At 38.4% G+C, this 17077-nt stretch overlaps 1 protein-coding gene across 3 annotated transcripts in view; it reads left to right on the forward strand.

Moving 5' to 3' along the window:
• CHN1 (chimerin 1) overlaps nucleotides 1–17077 on the forward strand; it is a 162978-nt gene that overhangs the window by 86183 nt on the left and 59718 nt on the right. The window lies entirely within an intron of this gene.

Below are 17077 nucleotides of genomic sequence, written 5' to 3' on the forward strand. Positions count from 1 at the left end.
AAAATCATATACAATTGTTTTTCTTGGAATAATCTATGTCTTTAAAATCTACAAAACTTTTACATGAGAGAAACGTTTCTGAATTTGTTGAATAGAGAAAGTTATGTATTAGCTTCATATGTAATCATAACCAAGCTTGTGTATTCTTCTGAGTCACACGGTTCTAAATTAAGGAAGCTTTTTGAGGGGGAAGGATTTCCATAATTTCTATCTGCAGCGTGCACAGGGGTGTTTAGCTGAAATTATTATTTAAAACAGAACTATTTGATATCATTTGGACATAATATTTTAATTAGCATGTATTTAATGTGAATAGTGAATACCCTTTGTATCTTGTAGGTAAAGCCCTCTCCCCATACCTTTGCCTAATTAATGAATATAACAGATGCTTTTTAAAATTTTATTTTTCAATTACAGTTAGCATTCAATATTATTTTGTATTTCAGATGTACAGCAGGGTGGTTAGGCAATTATATACTTTACCAAGTGTTCCCCCCAGTACCACCTGGCACCTACACAGTTATTACAATATTATTGACTATATTCTCTATGTGTTACACATGCTTTTATTTAGGAGCAGTGTTCATAGTTACTGCGAAGGGTTTGATTTTGTTTCATGTTTTAAATATATATATATATATATATATATATATATATACATATACATATATATATATATATGTGTGTGTGTGTGTGTGTGTGTGTATATGATTAAATTCATAGTGATATTGGATTATAAACCAGTGTTTTTAATATTTCACTTTTAGTTTCATATAAAAATATTTTAAACTTTTAAGCTAAATTTCTCTCTCTCTATGACTGAATATTTAAATAGCAATGGATCTTTAACATTTGATCTTGTTTAAGACTCAAAAAGAATTTTGTAATCCTGTATGCCAGTGTTTGGTCTTAGCTTTGGAGCAGTCCACAGCATCTGGTTCAAATGCTCTTTATGCTGTTCCTTTTCTCTCTTAATTCCTTACGTTTTTGAGATGTGTTTTCCACAAAGATCCATCTTTACTCCTCAAATAGAGGCACTTATAAAGGAGCTTTTATTATGATACTAGAGGCCCGGTGCACGAAATGTGCACTTGGGGGGGTGGGCGGGGTCCCTCAGCCCGGATTGCGAGAGGGCACAGGCCAGGCCGAGGGATCGCACCAGTGTACGATCAGGGCCGGGGAGGGATGCAGGAAGTTGGCCAGCTGGGGAGGGATCGTGGGAGGGCTCCAGGGCATGTCTGGCCCATCTTGCTCAGTCCCGATGGGCCGACCCCAGCAGCAAGCTAACCTACTGGTTGGAGCATCTGCCCCCTGGTAGTCAGTGCACATCATAGCGACCGGTTGACCAGTCAACTGTCTGCCCTCTGGTCATAGTGAGCAGTTGAGTGGACTTAGCATATCATAAGCATATTATGCTTTGATTGGTTGAATGGACGACCGGACACTTAGCATATTAGGCTTTTATTATATAGGATTATCTCTTATGTACCCAACCATTCTTTTCCACCCCACCCCCCCAAACAATCAAGGTTTTCATTGGGCATCATCTTGGAACAGCTCTGGATAGTTGTCTTATGACTTAGTGATATCACTCTAAGCATGTCGTTAACCTCCCTGGACCTGAGTTGTAAAATGAAGGACTCAATTTTCCTAGATGACATTCAGGTCCCTTCTAGCTGTCACGATTCACTACCCATAAGTTTTCTTTGTTAATTCTCAAGAGGTTTTCAAACATAAGATTCTGTACTTCTGAGAACTTACTATTCGAAGAGGTAGAACAGGCTGCAAACATTTAAGTATAGTCTTGGCTCTGCTTCTTACTAGGATTGAATCTTTGAACCAGTTACATAATTTTCTTTAGCCTCAGGAAATCGAAGGCTCTTCTAGCTTTTCAGTGTACATTTCTAAGGGTTGGAAAACTACAAATAATAACAGAAATAACTGCAATTATTAAGCCTCTGTATGTCAGAAAATATACTAGGTACTTTATCAGATTATCTACTTTAATCTTTATAGCATACTTTTGAGGGTAGGTATTATAATAACATGGGTATCTTTGGGGGACATAGGTTTATGGTAAGTTACCTAGGGATTCTTGGGGTGTGTTTTAATAGTGTATCCTTTATTTTAAAAAATAAAATCAGAAGACAGCCAGACCCTATTACCAAATGCCCCTCCCTTCACGTTATCATAAAAACTAAACATTAGACTCTGCTAATATTTAGACTACGTGGATCACTGTATTTTGAGTAATTGGATTACTCTAAAGGGAGAGGTTAAAACATCCTGGAACTTGTCCAAAGGAAGTTGCTGCATGGTTCCAATGGGGCATGTCACTCTAGAACTGCAACTCTTCAGTTTTAAAAATAAACTCTTATTTGACGATTGAATTTTTTAATATTAAAAAAAAGAAACAGCCTCGCTGGTTTGGCTCAGTGGCTAGACCGTCAGCCTGAGAATGAAGGGTACCCGGTTCAATTCCAGTCAAGGGCACATGCCCAGTTTGCGGGCTCGATCCCCAGTGTGGGTCATGCAAGAGGCAGCCGATTAATGATTCTCTCATCATTGATGTTTCTATCTCTCTCTCTCCCTCTCCTTTCCTCTCTGAAATCATTAAAAAAAAGAAAAGAAAAATTTTCCTGATGTGCTGTGCCGAGTGCTACCCTCCCTTCTTTACCTTTAAGTACCACATAAATTTCCAAATTCAAATGGTGCTCCTTTCACTGTAAAACAACAACAACAAAGGATTTATAATTACATGATAGTGTAAATGATATAAATGTGCAAAGCTGTCAGTAATTCAACATGTGAATTTAAATAGCAGTATACTTAGTAGAATGAGATCTGGATAAATTTCTTTAAAGTTTAAATAACATAATTCAGCTATGTATTAGTATAATATATTGGTAACTAAGATTTATAATATAATAAAGAATGTCACCTTATATTTAAGATAAATCAGCACACTTTTATGCTTTCAAAGTTGACTGAAATTCAGGTTGACATCTTCAGGTTTTCACCAGTTCAGTCTAAGTGCTTATTAGCATTTCATTATCAAAGTTGAAGCTTACGTAGCTCTTTGTAACTGACAAGAGACATCTGAATTAGTTATCTCTTAAATAAACAATATTTTTTTGAAGGCAGTTGAAGTGTTTTTCAGATCAATACTCTAGAGACTATATGTAAAACATACTGTAGCGAGTTTATCATCATTTAGAAGCAAAAAAGAGAGAGAAATGAAGCAAACAAACAACAACAACAAAACCCTTTCAGTGATTTAATACAATTTGACAGTTTATCATTTTCCATAGTGTCTCTCAGAAGCCGGGAAACCAATAACATGAATAAGGATTTGCATTTATAGCAACAAAAGAAAAAATATATTGCTAATGATAGTACGTTTGAAAAATAAAATAATGAAGAAAATGAAAACAGTAACTTAATGTAAATAAACTTTGTGGACATTCTAAAATAGGCAGTCATAAATACTTTTTGATTAAAGAGCCAAATTGGATCAGTGTTCTCACCAGTGAAGTTTTATGTTTAGGAGAGACACCTGCAAAAATTTGATTCAGTAGAATCAACATGAGGCCCAGACATAGATTAATATATTTGCCTTTTTATATATGTGTGTGTGTTGGGGGAGAGAGAAGGGGAGGGCTGTTGCACAGTAAATGTTACAATTAATGGATTAGATCAGTGATTCTCAAACTTTTTGGACTCAGTACCCCTTAACACTTAGAGCTTTTACTTATGTGGGTTATATCTATTGATACTATATTGGAAATTAGAACAGATTTTTAAAAATATCTGTTAATTCATTTAAAAAATTATAAAACCATTACATGTTAATATCTTAAGAATAATCCTATATAATAAAAGCCTAGTATGCCAAGTGTCCGGCTGTCTGGTTGGCCGGTCAACCAAACAAAGCTTAATATGCTAATGATATGCTAAGGTCACTCAGCCACTCGCTATGACATGCACTGACCACCAGGGGCAGACGCTCCAACCAGTAGGTTAGCTTGATGCTGGGGTCCAGCCGATCGGGACTGAGCGAGACGGGCCGGACATACCCTGGAGCCCTCCCGTGGTCCCTCTCCGGCTGGCCAACCTCCCCCATCCCTCCCTGGTCCTGATCATGCACCAGTGGGATCCCTTGACCTGGCCTGCACCCTCTCATAATACAGGTTCCTCGGGGGATGTCAAGAGCCAGTTTCGGCCTAATCCTGCAGGCCAGGCCGAGGGACCCCACTGGTGCATGAGTTTGTGCACCGGGCCTCTACTGCTATTATAATGTTTTATGAAACACATTTAGTTAGAAGAGTGGCATTTTTCACATTTCTGTAAATCTCTTTAACGTATGTCTTACTACTATGAAAACAATTCAATTCTCCTAAGTGTGTCTGCATTTGATCTGTGGTTACATGTTAATTTGAAGTATGTGAAGAAAATTTGACCTCATATAAATATGCTTTTGGAAAGAGAGGAGTATTTTTTTAATATATTTTATTGATTTTTTACAGTGAGGAAGGGAGAGGGAGAGAGAGTTAGAAACATTAATGATAGAGAAACATCAATCAGCTGCCTCCTGTATACCCCCTACTGGGGATGTGCCCGCAACCAAGGTACATGCCCTTGACCGGAATCGAACCTGGGACCCTTGAGTTTGCAGGCTGATGCCCTATCCATTGAGCCAAACCGGTTAGGGCAAGAGAGGGGTATTTTAACAACATTTTCAGATAACTGTATATTCTTCTTTGATATCACACAAAAACTGGGTAAGTGACAGTTTCCTGAAGGTTACTTGCAATGTGGAATCTGAAACCCTATCAATAAGCATTTCTTATTCTGTTACACTTAGTCCACTGGTCTATTTTGAACCCTGAATGAATCTTTCAACTGTTCATGGTTCTGTAACATCATGCATTGGTCATTTGGAAAATATTGGTTCACTGCATTATGTAGGTCTTCAAACATGGACACATTTCTTTATAAGATATAAAAAAAATCACACTTGTTAATATCATTTGATGTCATCAGAAAAGTAATATAAGGACTGGAAAGCTTTTAGGTTCAGAGTGGCAGATACAGCATGTCCAAACTTCTTATTTTCACTTGAAAATTTGAATTTTATCATTGACTCTCAGTAGTTTTCCATGAGATGGCAGGCTCACTTTGTTCATTTTTGAGAAAATGCCAAGTTTGAATAACCAAAATTTATGTTAGTCGTTTTTCCAAGTAAAAAATGATATTCTGTGGAAAAAAGCACCTAGCTCATCTAGCAACTCAATATTTTTCCTCAAGAAAACTGTCCCTAAAAGAAACCCAGATACATTTTACATCATTTGGTATGAGGCTCTTTCTCTTTTGGAGAGTTTTCAATGTGGGGGTGTAAAACTCTAAATTTAACTTAAGCAGAAAAAAACAGGAGATAGAGTTAGGGAGAAAAAATTATCGAAATATGTGACCTATAGTAGTTAATTTAGTAAGCTATCATTTATTAAAATCAGTACCATTGTTATAAAATAATGCATTAAATTCTATATTTTGTGTCCCAAAGAATGGGTTATTTTAAGAATGGAAACAACGAAGAAACATTATTCAACTGATGCCATGGTTTGATATTTCTAACAGAGAAAAACATAATGAAAGCATCCACTTAAAAAACTCTGCAGCTGATCCTGCAGAGGAGATATTTTAGGCAAGTTATTTTTTTAACATCAAGCTTCTTATTTTAATGTCTTCCTTATTAAGACATGCATTTGAAAATAATTTTATCTTGCAATTTTATAACAAGTTATGGGTTGGAGTTCTTAGGAAGAAAAATCATCAAACTTGAAACTAGGTTTACTAATGGTGGATACAGACAAAATTTCCTTTCTTCTAACATTTTCTTGCAACCACCATTACAGATTATTTTTATTCATCCATAAACTTTCATGGCACTTTGCACTATTCCTCCAATAATAAATGTTTTGGTCCTGTGTACGAGTTTAAAGCACAATGATTCAACAATCTTTAGAAGCAAAATTGCAGTTTATGAAGCCCAGGCACCCTTGGTCTTTCAGGAGGCACTGGTTCTCTTAACAGAACAAACGTTTTCAAATCAGTCTCATCCTTTAGTCAACTGTGTTGCTAACATACCTATGTTATCACAGTTTTTCTCTCTAACGTGTTTTCAGTTCATATCTGCATACATTTTGGCTATGAAATGAGGGAACTATTTAAAATGCCCTTCTTCCTTGCACCTCTGGCCAGCCATTACTTTGTAAAAACCAAGTTATAGGATACTTTAAAGAATAGCCATTATAAGAAAACTAGAGGACCAGTGCACGAAACTCATGCACGGGTGGGGTCCCTAGGCCTGGCCGGCGATCAGGGCCGATCAGGTTTCCTGCTTCCCCGCCTCCTCCTTCCCTCGCCGCCTGCACATGCCACTGTGTGGTTCCCCTCCTCCTCCCCTCATTGCTCTTGTCCACTGCCACCCACCACCAGTTCCCCATCCCAGCCCGGGCTATTGGGGCCTGCTGGCCAGCGGAGGGATGGGGGAGGGACCCAGGAGGTTGGCCGCTGCCCCGAGGAGGGAGCTGGCCCTCAGCTCCACTGGGAAAGGGACTGTGCCCACTGCCACCCACCCCCAGTTCCCCATCCCAACCTGGGGGCTCGGCCCCAATCAGGCAATCGGCGCCTGCCAGGAGGGTAGCTGGCAGGCCCCATCGGCGATCATTCTGGTTGTTCCGTTGTAACGGTCACTTAGGTTTTTATATATATAGATGGCCATTTCCTTTGCATTAAATCTATCCTGATAGTATTTTTAGGGCAGGAGGGTGGAATCATTCAGAAAGGCATTCATCTATGTGTGAAGAATTCAGTGAGGCTTACATATATTCTATGGATTGGTGTGCTCATTCTTGCAAGATTCAGCACCTACTTCGTGCTGGGTGGTAAAACCGATATGCTAATGACAGTAGTATCAGTATCATCACCACCACTTATCTTTGAGAGCTCTGTGCATGCTAAGTATTGAAAATACATGCTTATATACATTTCAGACATTCTATGTACGCTATCTCATCCTATCCTTCCAACCACCCTTTGAGGTAGGTACTGTCATTATTCTAATTTACAGATGAAGAAACTGAGACTTTTTCTAAGACTCCATAACTAGTAAGTAGAGCTGATATTCTTTAACAGATAGTCTTTTAACCACTTAACTATAGGTAACACTGAACTTTAAATTTTTAAAATTATTTTAAATCTTTATGGAAGGGGTGGTTAAGCAGATTGAGGAGAAAGGCTTATCATCAGCAGTTCCCTTCTGCATTGTTTCTGATAAAAGAACTCTATACAGTGGTCAGCACACTACCTGTGGTTTGGGCATTTTGAAGACTTCTGAAGTATTCGAAGAAGAGAGAGAGATCTGGGATGGAGAGATGTACAGAAGTCACCAGTTATAGTCTCAGTAGGACCATGAGAGGAGGAAGTGCTAGGAAGGAGGGCACGGACATAGATTTCATGAATAAATTTAACCTTTGTTAGAAAATGAGACTATTAGAATTAAAATAGGATGGAAAAAATCCATTACCCATCTAATACATATCCCAAATATAATTAATTCATTAAGTGTGTGTGTGTGTGTGTGTGTGTGTATTCGTTTAATATCTGATCCTTGTGAAAATAGCATAGGGCTCTATTATCTGCTATTTGTCACAGTTTCACTAATGCCTGGAACATGGTAGACACTAAATAAACAATTTATTGAATGAAAACTATTTAGGAGAGCCTTGTACTGTATATACAGATAGTCCCCAACTTACTATGATTCGACTTACCAATTTTTCAACCTTATGATGGTACAAAAGTGATACCCATTCAACTATTTTGCTTTTCACTTTCAGTACAGTATTCAATAAATTACATGAGATAGTCAACACTTTCTTATAAAATAGGCTTTGTGTTATATTATTTTGCCCTACTATAGTCTAATGTAAGTGTTCTGAGTAAGTTTAAGATAGGCTAAATTATGTATGCTAAATGCATTTCAACATAATATTTTCAGTTTACCATGGGTTTATCAGGACATAACCCCATTGTAAGTCAAGGAGTATCTGTTTATACTTTGACCACTTCTCTATTTTCATTTAATGAAATTTGTGATTATTTATACTTTCTCAGGCCACATGTCCAAAACCCAAAATCCTTATTTTTTGTACTATATTACTTTAAAGATAAAATGTAGCTCAGCTGGCATTGCTCAGTGGTTGAGCATCAACCTATGATCCAGGAGGTCAGGGTTTGATTCCCGGTCAGGGTACATGCCTGGGTTGTGGGCTCGATCCCCAGTGTGGGGCGTGCTGATCAATGATTCTCTCTCATCATTGATGTTTCTATCTCTCTCTTCTCCCCTGAAATCAATAAAAATATATATTAAAAAAATAAAGATAAAATGTATCCTAATTATGTAATTCTCCTGCATTGGCCATTCTGGAATATCTGTTATAAGTATAATACTTAGTTAATTGTTTACCCATGAGATTGGAATGGCTTTCCGCCTTGTAAATTATGTATGTCTGTTTGGTGAATTTTAATGGAAAGCTTAATTACCTATTTCTGAAGACAGCCTAAGTTGTTGCTCAAGAGACTACTCTCTCAATTCATTGGTTTGGAGGGTAGTTTTGTTTATTTGTTTTTATTTAAAGAACAGGGAAAGCCAGCACAAAAACAAAAACCAACAAGGCAGGCGGCTCAGTAACTCTCTTTAAAGCTCTGATAGACGGTGACAAAGGGTCTGCCTGTATCTAAGTATGAGCAACCTATCACTTTACCCACCACCATCAAAGCAAGGAAAAAGGCTTTTGAAAATGCCAGAAATTAATTACTAAAGGTGACTTGACTTCTTTGTATGTTGTAAACAATTTGTCAGGCTTAGAACTTAATTGGGGGTGGTCATTTTCAGCTGTAAATGTTTCTGCTGGGTGATGGATCTGGGTCTTTGTGGCCCTGGTTCTTACATAAGGCAAGAGTCAGTCTTGTCACATGTTGAGTGTTCATATGCCAAATCCAGGGAAGCACAGAGGAATGGATAGAGGATAGGATGTGAAGTCAGGGGGCCTGTGTTTCCATCATGACTCCTTTGCTTACCAATTTATCTTTTCCTGAGCAAATGCCTTAACGTCGCTGAATCTTCTTTCTGAAAACAGGAATGGGGGGTTACAGTGTGATAAAGAGCTTTGTAGAATCTAAAATTCTGCATAAGTGGTACCGATTTGGGGGCAGTGTAAGAGGTGGGCCTGGTTTTTTATTGTTCTTTTAGCTAAATAGTAAGAATACAGTAAGGTTCTGGTGAAGTAGGTCTAGAACAGGATTATTAAGGCAGTTAATTTACAGATTACTTCTTGCTGTGCAACCTGGTGATAGAATCTGGCCTACTGCTAGTAGGGCTCTAAGTGTGCCTCACCCATGCCCGCTCTCTGGAATCTAAGAGTATGCATTTCCAGCTGCTCAGCAGGGATATGCTAAATCTAAAGATAATATGGCACATCTTCCTAGAGCACCAGTTGTACTCAGTGGTAATTAATTGAACACATTTTTTGTATTAAACATTTTATATGGGTGCATTATGGAGAGCTTAGGGAGCTACCCCAGATCCCTCACACCCTATTCACGTTTGGTTGTTCTTGGGAACATTTTGGTGGAAAGGGTAGTAAAACACTAGCCTGAGCTGGCCTGATAACCTTAAATAACATTTGACTTTATCAATGTAAGGTCTGTAAATCATCTCCCATTAACCTACCCTTTGTGGAGGAGGAAAACAGGGTGAATCCCTCAATATATTAAAATGTCACTGAATTATCCTTTCATCTTTTCTTCTTCCTCCTCATAGGAAGTTGATTGCAGCCTGCCTTTTTGTGTCTTGTTTTCTAATGTTCTGTTTATCTGTGGGCCTGGTCCGGATGTCTCAAATTGCTCTTCAGATGTTGAGTTCCATATGGGACACAGTATATATGTGAATCTAATCATCTTATATGTGAAGGAGAGCATTCAAGTTGGGTGTTATTAATGTTTTCTCTTAATTTCATTAGGATCCTTTGAACTAACAGAAATTTCATGGAATGAAATACTATGGATATGTTATATAAAGTTTATTTTAGAAAATGCCCAGATGCGGTTATTTTTATTTTCATTATCTTGATGTAAACCATGCTGTATAGCAGCGTCATTACAAAGGAAAGACAAGTTAATGTCTAGCAGTGAGGTGAACTATCTACACATCTATGAATTATGCTCAGGCTTACACTTCTCGGGGTAGTTGTTATACACGTTAAGTCTTTTATTTCAGGCCATTATTGGCATTTTCAAGTAAAGAAATAGATTTTCAAAAGTATGAACTTCACAGGTATACTTCATACCATTAGCCAAAAGTTATCTTGAGACTTAAAAATGAATATTAAAATAAATTACAATTGGAATATTCTAATTAAACTACACATATAGGAAGTAAGCTTTTATAACTTACATCAAGAAAGTCAGTAACAGGTTCTTATAAAAATCCAAATCACATAGATTTCATCTCAGCCTAATAAACAGAAGTCACTAACAAAAACTAAAAATATAGGCCCTCGCTTTTATTATGACACACTGTTGTGCTTCTGTTAGATTGGTGATTGTAAAATGTTCACTGGGCTGCAGTGACTTGAATAACCTCATGTGGCAGTTTAAAATCTGAAAATACTCCTCCTAATGCCAATCTGAGTCTGCTTTTTAGTTGTAGTCCATATATATTTACAGCTCAAGGCTTTTTGAAAAAGTGAAAACATTTATGATGCAAGAGTTTTATACTAGATTTTAAGTCCCTAATTGTTGATAAAGTATTAGAGCTTCTTTAATTTTATCTCCTCTATTGGTGCAGCACAATAATGTTTCTTTAAGTGTCACAGGTAATAGGTAAGAAAACTTTGGGTAAAATAAAAGCCAAAATGTTAATGACACATTTCTGTACAGATCCCCTCAAGTTTAGTTAGGGGGTAAAAATGAGAAATTCCCATGGAGGCCAATTTCAGCTTTTCATTAGGAAGAACTAAGAAAAAATGTTATCACCACCATACAATCATCACTGCCAGTGGCCAAAAACTGGCGAGTGTTAGACTAGAATACTTTAATTTACTCTTATGTATTTTTATATATATTACATGTATGTATTAACTTGTGGTTACATAATTCGGGAGAGGAAAACATCTACCATTTATTTTATTATATCTCATTATATAAACTGTTATCAGTACATTGGGACCATAATCTAGTATTCTTTAAGAACTTGTAAAAAAAATAAGACTATCTTATGAATTAATTTTAAGATCACTACCTAAGATATTTGAACAGAGATGTGAAAAATCATAGTAAGGAGACACCTGGAAATGGAGACTTGAAGATGTAGAAGTTGCTTATGCGCATCTAAGTAAGCACTGACTTAAATGGACATTGAGTATTCAAATACTAGAGATCATTAGCAAGGCCATACTGATTGTAGAGGATTCAGCAGGTGTCTGATCTCTGTGCATTAACTAATCAGTTCCTCAAACCCACTCCACTTGTTCTGATTCCATTCTTCCTAATGTGTTTTTTTTCCAGTGTAGGTGTGCTACCAAAAAAGAAAATGATGGTCACCCACTTTATATCTTATATCTCAGTATAAACTAGGCAACCTTCATTCTCCTTTTACCTCTCAGTTTTATGATCTTGGTATTATAATGCCAGTCTCCCTTTGAGAAATAGATGTGATCTCCTTGGGCTGACAAAGTCAGTTTCTGAGCCTGCTAGACTGAGCACTAGACAGAAGTCCATACACAGTAAATTAGCCAGAGCTACCTTGTGGGGACTGGCTGGAGATGGCCACGATGGCCTTTCCCACGTAAGCACACCAATCTTGACAGCTTTCTTTTTCTTTTTAAATTTCTCTTAGAAATGGAGAAGACCATGGAGTTCATTTGGTCCAGCTGGGACTTAGGAAAGTTCACTGGCTTTGCTGGTATCAGTCAGAAGCAGGCTCGGAAACCAGGCTGTGTGCAGCCACCTCACCCTCCTCTCTGAGCCTGGTTTTCTTGTGCAGAGGGCACAAAGCTCCCTCAAAACTGTCACTTGGAGAACTGGATCATTTCTGTTGTTTCTTGAGAGAACAGGAATGCAGGGCTGTACATTTTTTGTTTGCATTGTTTTCAAACGTCTTATGTTTATAAGGGGACATGTTAGCCTGTGCAGAGTTTGGTAGTGTCTGTAGTGTAATTTAAATTGATTCTGCACTGAAATGAATGCCTTGATGTGCCTTATTGTTATCTGTTTAGATGGATATTAAGTTAATGCTAGAGGAGCGATGTAATGAAGATTGAGTTAGGAATTACGAGGTGACTGATGCCTGTAGCATAAAAATTTAGAACCCTGGCAAGATGTAAGAGCTTCCTGTGCAACATAAAAAGTTACTTATCCCCATATAATTTAAGGAATTTATAGAGTTCTGTGTAGAAGTCTCTAATGTTTGACTTTAAATGGATTTGGAAATTTTTGATTAAATGATGAATCTGGTAGATACTGTAAATTCAGACGTAAGCAGTACTAAAATAGCTAGTGATCTGAAGGCGGGGGGGGGGGGGGGGGGCGTTGCTAGGATATAAATGATCCAGAAATTTATTCACATGATAGCCTTTCAATATTGTATGTTGACAGTAGATAGTGTGAGGCAGGATAGTCTAGAGCCGTGGTCGGCAAACTGCGGCTCGCGAGCCACATGCGGCTCTTTGGCCCCTTGAGTGTGGCTCTTCCACAAAATACCACGGCCTGGGCGAGTCTATTTTGAAGAAGTGGCGTTAGAAGAAGTTTAAGTTTAAAAAATTTGGCTTTCAAAAGAAATTTCAATCGTTGTACTGTTGATATTTGGCTCTGTTGACTAATGAGTTTGCCGACCACTGGTCTAGGGAAAGACACAGAACTTGAAGTCACGTAGCCTGGGGGTCAAATCCTGTTCTCACCACATAGTAGTTAGGTGACTTTGGACAAGGCACTTAATCTCTCTGAGCTTCTGTTTCTTTGTCATTGAGGTGAACATACAGGAGCCATGTCACTATCAAGGATGGCCAGAGTTGGGTCTAAGACAGGCCAAAGATTCCCAGTCAAAATAAAAAGCTAAATACTGATGGTGTTTCCAGCAAGAATGATTTTGTGGGATATGTGCCTGCCCCCACCCAGTTTAGCCATTTCTTTCTGTTTTATAGAACCAGAATCTGAGGGGCTATATCCCCAAACATCTTGGTTTTATCTCCTACTCATTAAAGGGTAGCAGAAACAGCTGCCAGGCTTTGCAGATAAAACAACAACAGCAACAACAACAAAAAATAGGAGTTCAGATCACAGACTCCTCTTCCTGACTATGACCTTGAGCAAGTCACTTTGTGTTTCATCATCTATAAAATGTCCATTATACAACATAGTCCCAGAATTGTTGTGACTAATAAATAGGACAACAATATGAAGCATCAGACATTGTTCCTGGACTCTTAACAAAGGTAGTCTCCTTTCCTTTCCACTTTCCGCACACACACACACACACACACACACACCCCCCCAGCTCCCTCAACCAACATACATGTCATTATATGCCTTTTAAAAGGTAAGATTAGAGCCCTGACTGGTTTGGCTCAGTGGATAGAGTGTTGGCCTAGGGACTGAAGGGTCCCAGGTTCGATTCCAGTCAAGGGCATGTACCTTGGTTGCGGGCACATCCCCAGTAGGGGGTGTGCAGGAGGCAGCTGATCTATGTTTCTCTCATGGATGTTTCTAACTCTGTCCCTCTCTCTTCCTCTCTGTAAAAAATCAATAAAATATATTTAAAAAACAAACAAAAAAAGGTAAGATTAGAACTAGAATCTGAGAAATTTGGTAGGGAACATAAAGGTAGGGCAGGAGTTTCTAATCATGTTTGTATGGTGTAGACCAAAAGCAGATTGTTCTACAAACTCTTGGAGGGCAGAAACCTGTCTTAACACTACACAGCATACCCTGCCACTGATATTTGGTATGGCACCCCTGTAATGCTATCATTCAGTGTGTGCTCACTGTCTTCTTACAGTCTTTTCCTCTGTTATGTGTCATTCCCTTTAAACTGTCCAGTAACCTTCTGGGTAGGTATTATTCATAATATGTAGATGAGGTAACCAGGACACCAAGCAAATCTCCCAAGGTCAGGATTCAAACATCAATATGTCTGATTTCAAGTCCCATCTCTTTTATTATTATAAAAACACACTGCCCCCCAATAAAATAGCTGCCTTCATTTGGTTTTATTCTTTTAACCAAGTATGTATTAAACCTTTATTTGTGCCAGCTACTGTGCTAGATTCAGGTTTATATTTAAGACATATAGGACCCAATTATATATAAACTAGATGTCCAGTGTATGAAATTTGTGCATTGGGAGGGTTCCCCACAGCCCAGCCTGTACCCTCTCCAATCCGGGACCCCTCGGGGGATGTCCGACTGCCGATTTAGGCCTGATCCCGGGGATTGGCCCTAAACCGGCAGTTGGACATCCCTCTCACAATCTGGGACCGCTGGCTCCTAACTGCTCACATGCCTGCCTGCCTGATCGCTCCTAACTGCCCCCTCTGCCAGCCTGATCACCCCTAACCACCTCTGTCTGCCAGCCTGATCACCCCTAACTGCCCCCCATGCTGGCCTGGTCACTCCTTACTGCCCCCCCTACCATCCTGGTTGCTCCCAACTGCCCCCCTGCCAGCCTGGTCACCCCCAACTGACCCCCCACCAGCCTGGTTGCCCCTTACTGCCCCCCCTACCAGCCTGGTTGCTCCCAACTGCCCCCCCCCCACCAGCCTGGTCACCCCACGCAGCCTGCTGTTCAGTCGTTTGGTCGTCTCTCACCCCCCTGCCGGCCCTGTTGCCCCATGCAGCCTGCTGTTTGGTCGTTACTGTTACTGTGATGGCATCCCGGACATTTTGCACATTCCTCTATTAGTATAGATACACAGTTTCACTGTGATATGAGGTAGAGTGTGATGTCTCATAATAAATGTGCAAGTGAAGGGCTCTGAGGTTCACTGATGGGCACGATCACATCTAATTGGTACAAGTCATCAAAGGCTTCATGGAGGAGGGAGTATTTGAATGAAGCTTAGAGGGCTGCATTGTCTACTACTGCATGTACTGAGTGCTAAACTTGAGATCTAGAGATCTTAGTTACAATCACTTTTCTTACCATCCACTGTTATTTGTTATTTGCTCTGATTTACCATCCATTGCTACTCTTCAAAACTGAAAAGAAAATAACTAGAGAAATCACCTTGAATAGAACAGAGAGAAGAAAACAACTACCCTCAAACTCCAGGTTCCTCATTTGGAGATAGCATAGTGTTGAAGAGCCCAGCTCTTGTCCACTGCCTACTAGCTATGCAATTTTGGGAAGTTAACTTCTGTAGGCCTAGGTTCTTTCAACTATAAAATGAGGATAAAATATATACCTCAGAGGCATTTTCTGTGGACTTAATGGGATTCTACATGTAAAGTGTTTAACTGGGTGCCTGGGTCATAAGTACTTAATAATCAAATAATAACCAAAATTAAAAGGTATTATAACTCTAATACATATATATGGATGAGTGGTATACATTTGTCTGGAACACCAGAACATTAATGTTGGTTCTGAATTTGAGTTAGTGGCTCTTAGGACTTGAGCTCTTCAGCAAAATTAATGCAGAAATGCAGTTGCAGTTATTGAAGGCATAATGGTGACCAAACCCCAGCCATTTGAGGGTAGCCAAGCACTTTTACTGAAGTTGCTCTTTATCTCCTTACCTACCCTAGGTATCTGCCCAAGTTGTAGTTAATTCAGTTTTTCTTGATTAGGTAGAAAAAGTGTTCAGGAAGGACAGTGTGACTCAGCAGAACCTACAACAGACTTTGCCTCTCAATGACAAATGTTCACTTTTACCTACCATGAATTTTCTGGATGACTACCACTAATATTTGTGTGCTTTTAGTTTCTTACAGCTGAAATACTGGGCCCTAGATCAGAAATACTCAGAAAAAAAAAGAAAAAGAAAGCTACCTGGATCATATGAATGATTGTTTTCTTTAGCTTTGTAGCTTAAATGTTGTGTTAAACACTGTGGGGAAAAAATTACTGTTAAAATTGCCTTTGGAGTCTGTTTTTATCTGGTGCCTACTGGGAATCAGGTAACTCCACTTTAGGTTGTACATGACTGGAGAATCGGTTGGCCTTTATATTTTTAGTCATCACATGAGCATCTAGGTCTAAGCTGAAGAGTAATTTAGGTTAGGCAAGGAAAAATTTTTCCATTGTATTTCCTCTTGGAACGGGAGCACTTTTTGTCTCTTATTAATCACATAAGAGTATAAATTTATGGAAATGAAATATCTGTAGATATAAATATTAATCTCTGCCTTTAGTTATTTAGAATTGTTTTTAATAGAACAAACCATTTTAAAAGAAGGGACTATATAGACTCAAGTAAATAAAAAAGTTGGGGGGATGTTGAGAAAATAATTTATTCAATATATCCAGTATTTGGCATGGTTTAAGTACCACTTTATGCCCTAATTAAATGAGAATCTGCATTGGGCACATAACTTCTACAGATTATGAAATTAGAGGTAAATTGTTTGCAGTAAGCAAATGGACTGAATTCATATAAATGTAGAGTTTTAGCTTCTCTAAATACAGTGATTATTAGAATCATAATGGGTTAAATTTAATTACATAGTATGAGGAAACAGATGGGAGATGGTTAGGGAACCAGTATGAGAAAACAAGCTTCTTGTAGCACCTTAGTATAGGTTTTTTTATTAAATGGAGGAGGCTTTGTGTCTATTACCCAGCTACCCCACTTTCTTTATTTAAAAAATTATTTCAAAAAAACTATTTTTAATGATTTAGTTTTAATTTATTTTTAATTATACTTGACATACAATGTTATATTAGTTTCAGATATACAACAGTGATTCAACATTTATATACTAGTACCTTATGAAGTGATCACCACATGCATCTAGT

Source organism: Cnephaeus nilssonii (genome assembly GCF_951640355.1).
Source record: "Cnephaeus nilssonii genome assembly, chromosome: 10".
Lineage (NCBI taxonomy): Eukaryota > Metazoa > Chordata > Mammalia > Chiroptera > Vespertilionidae > Cnephaeus > Cnephaeus nilssonii.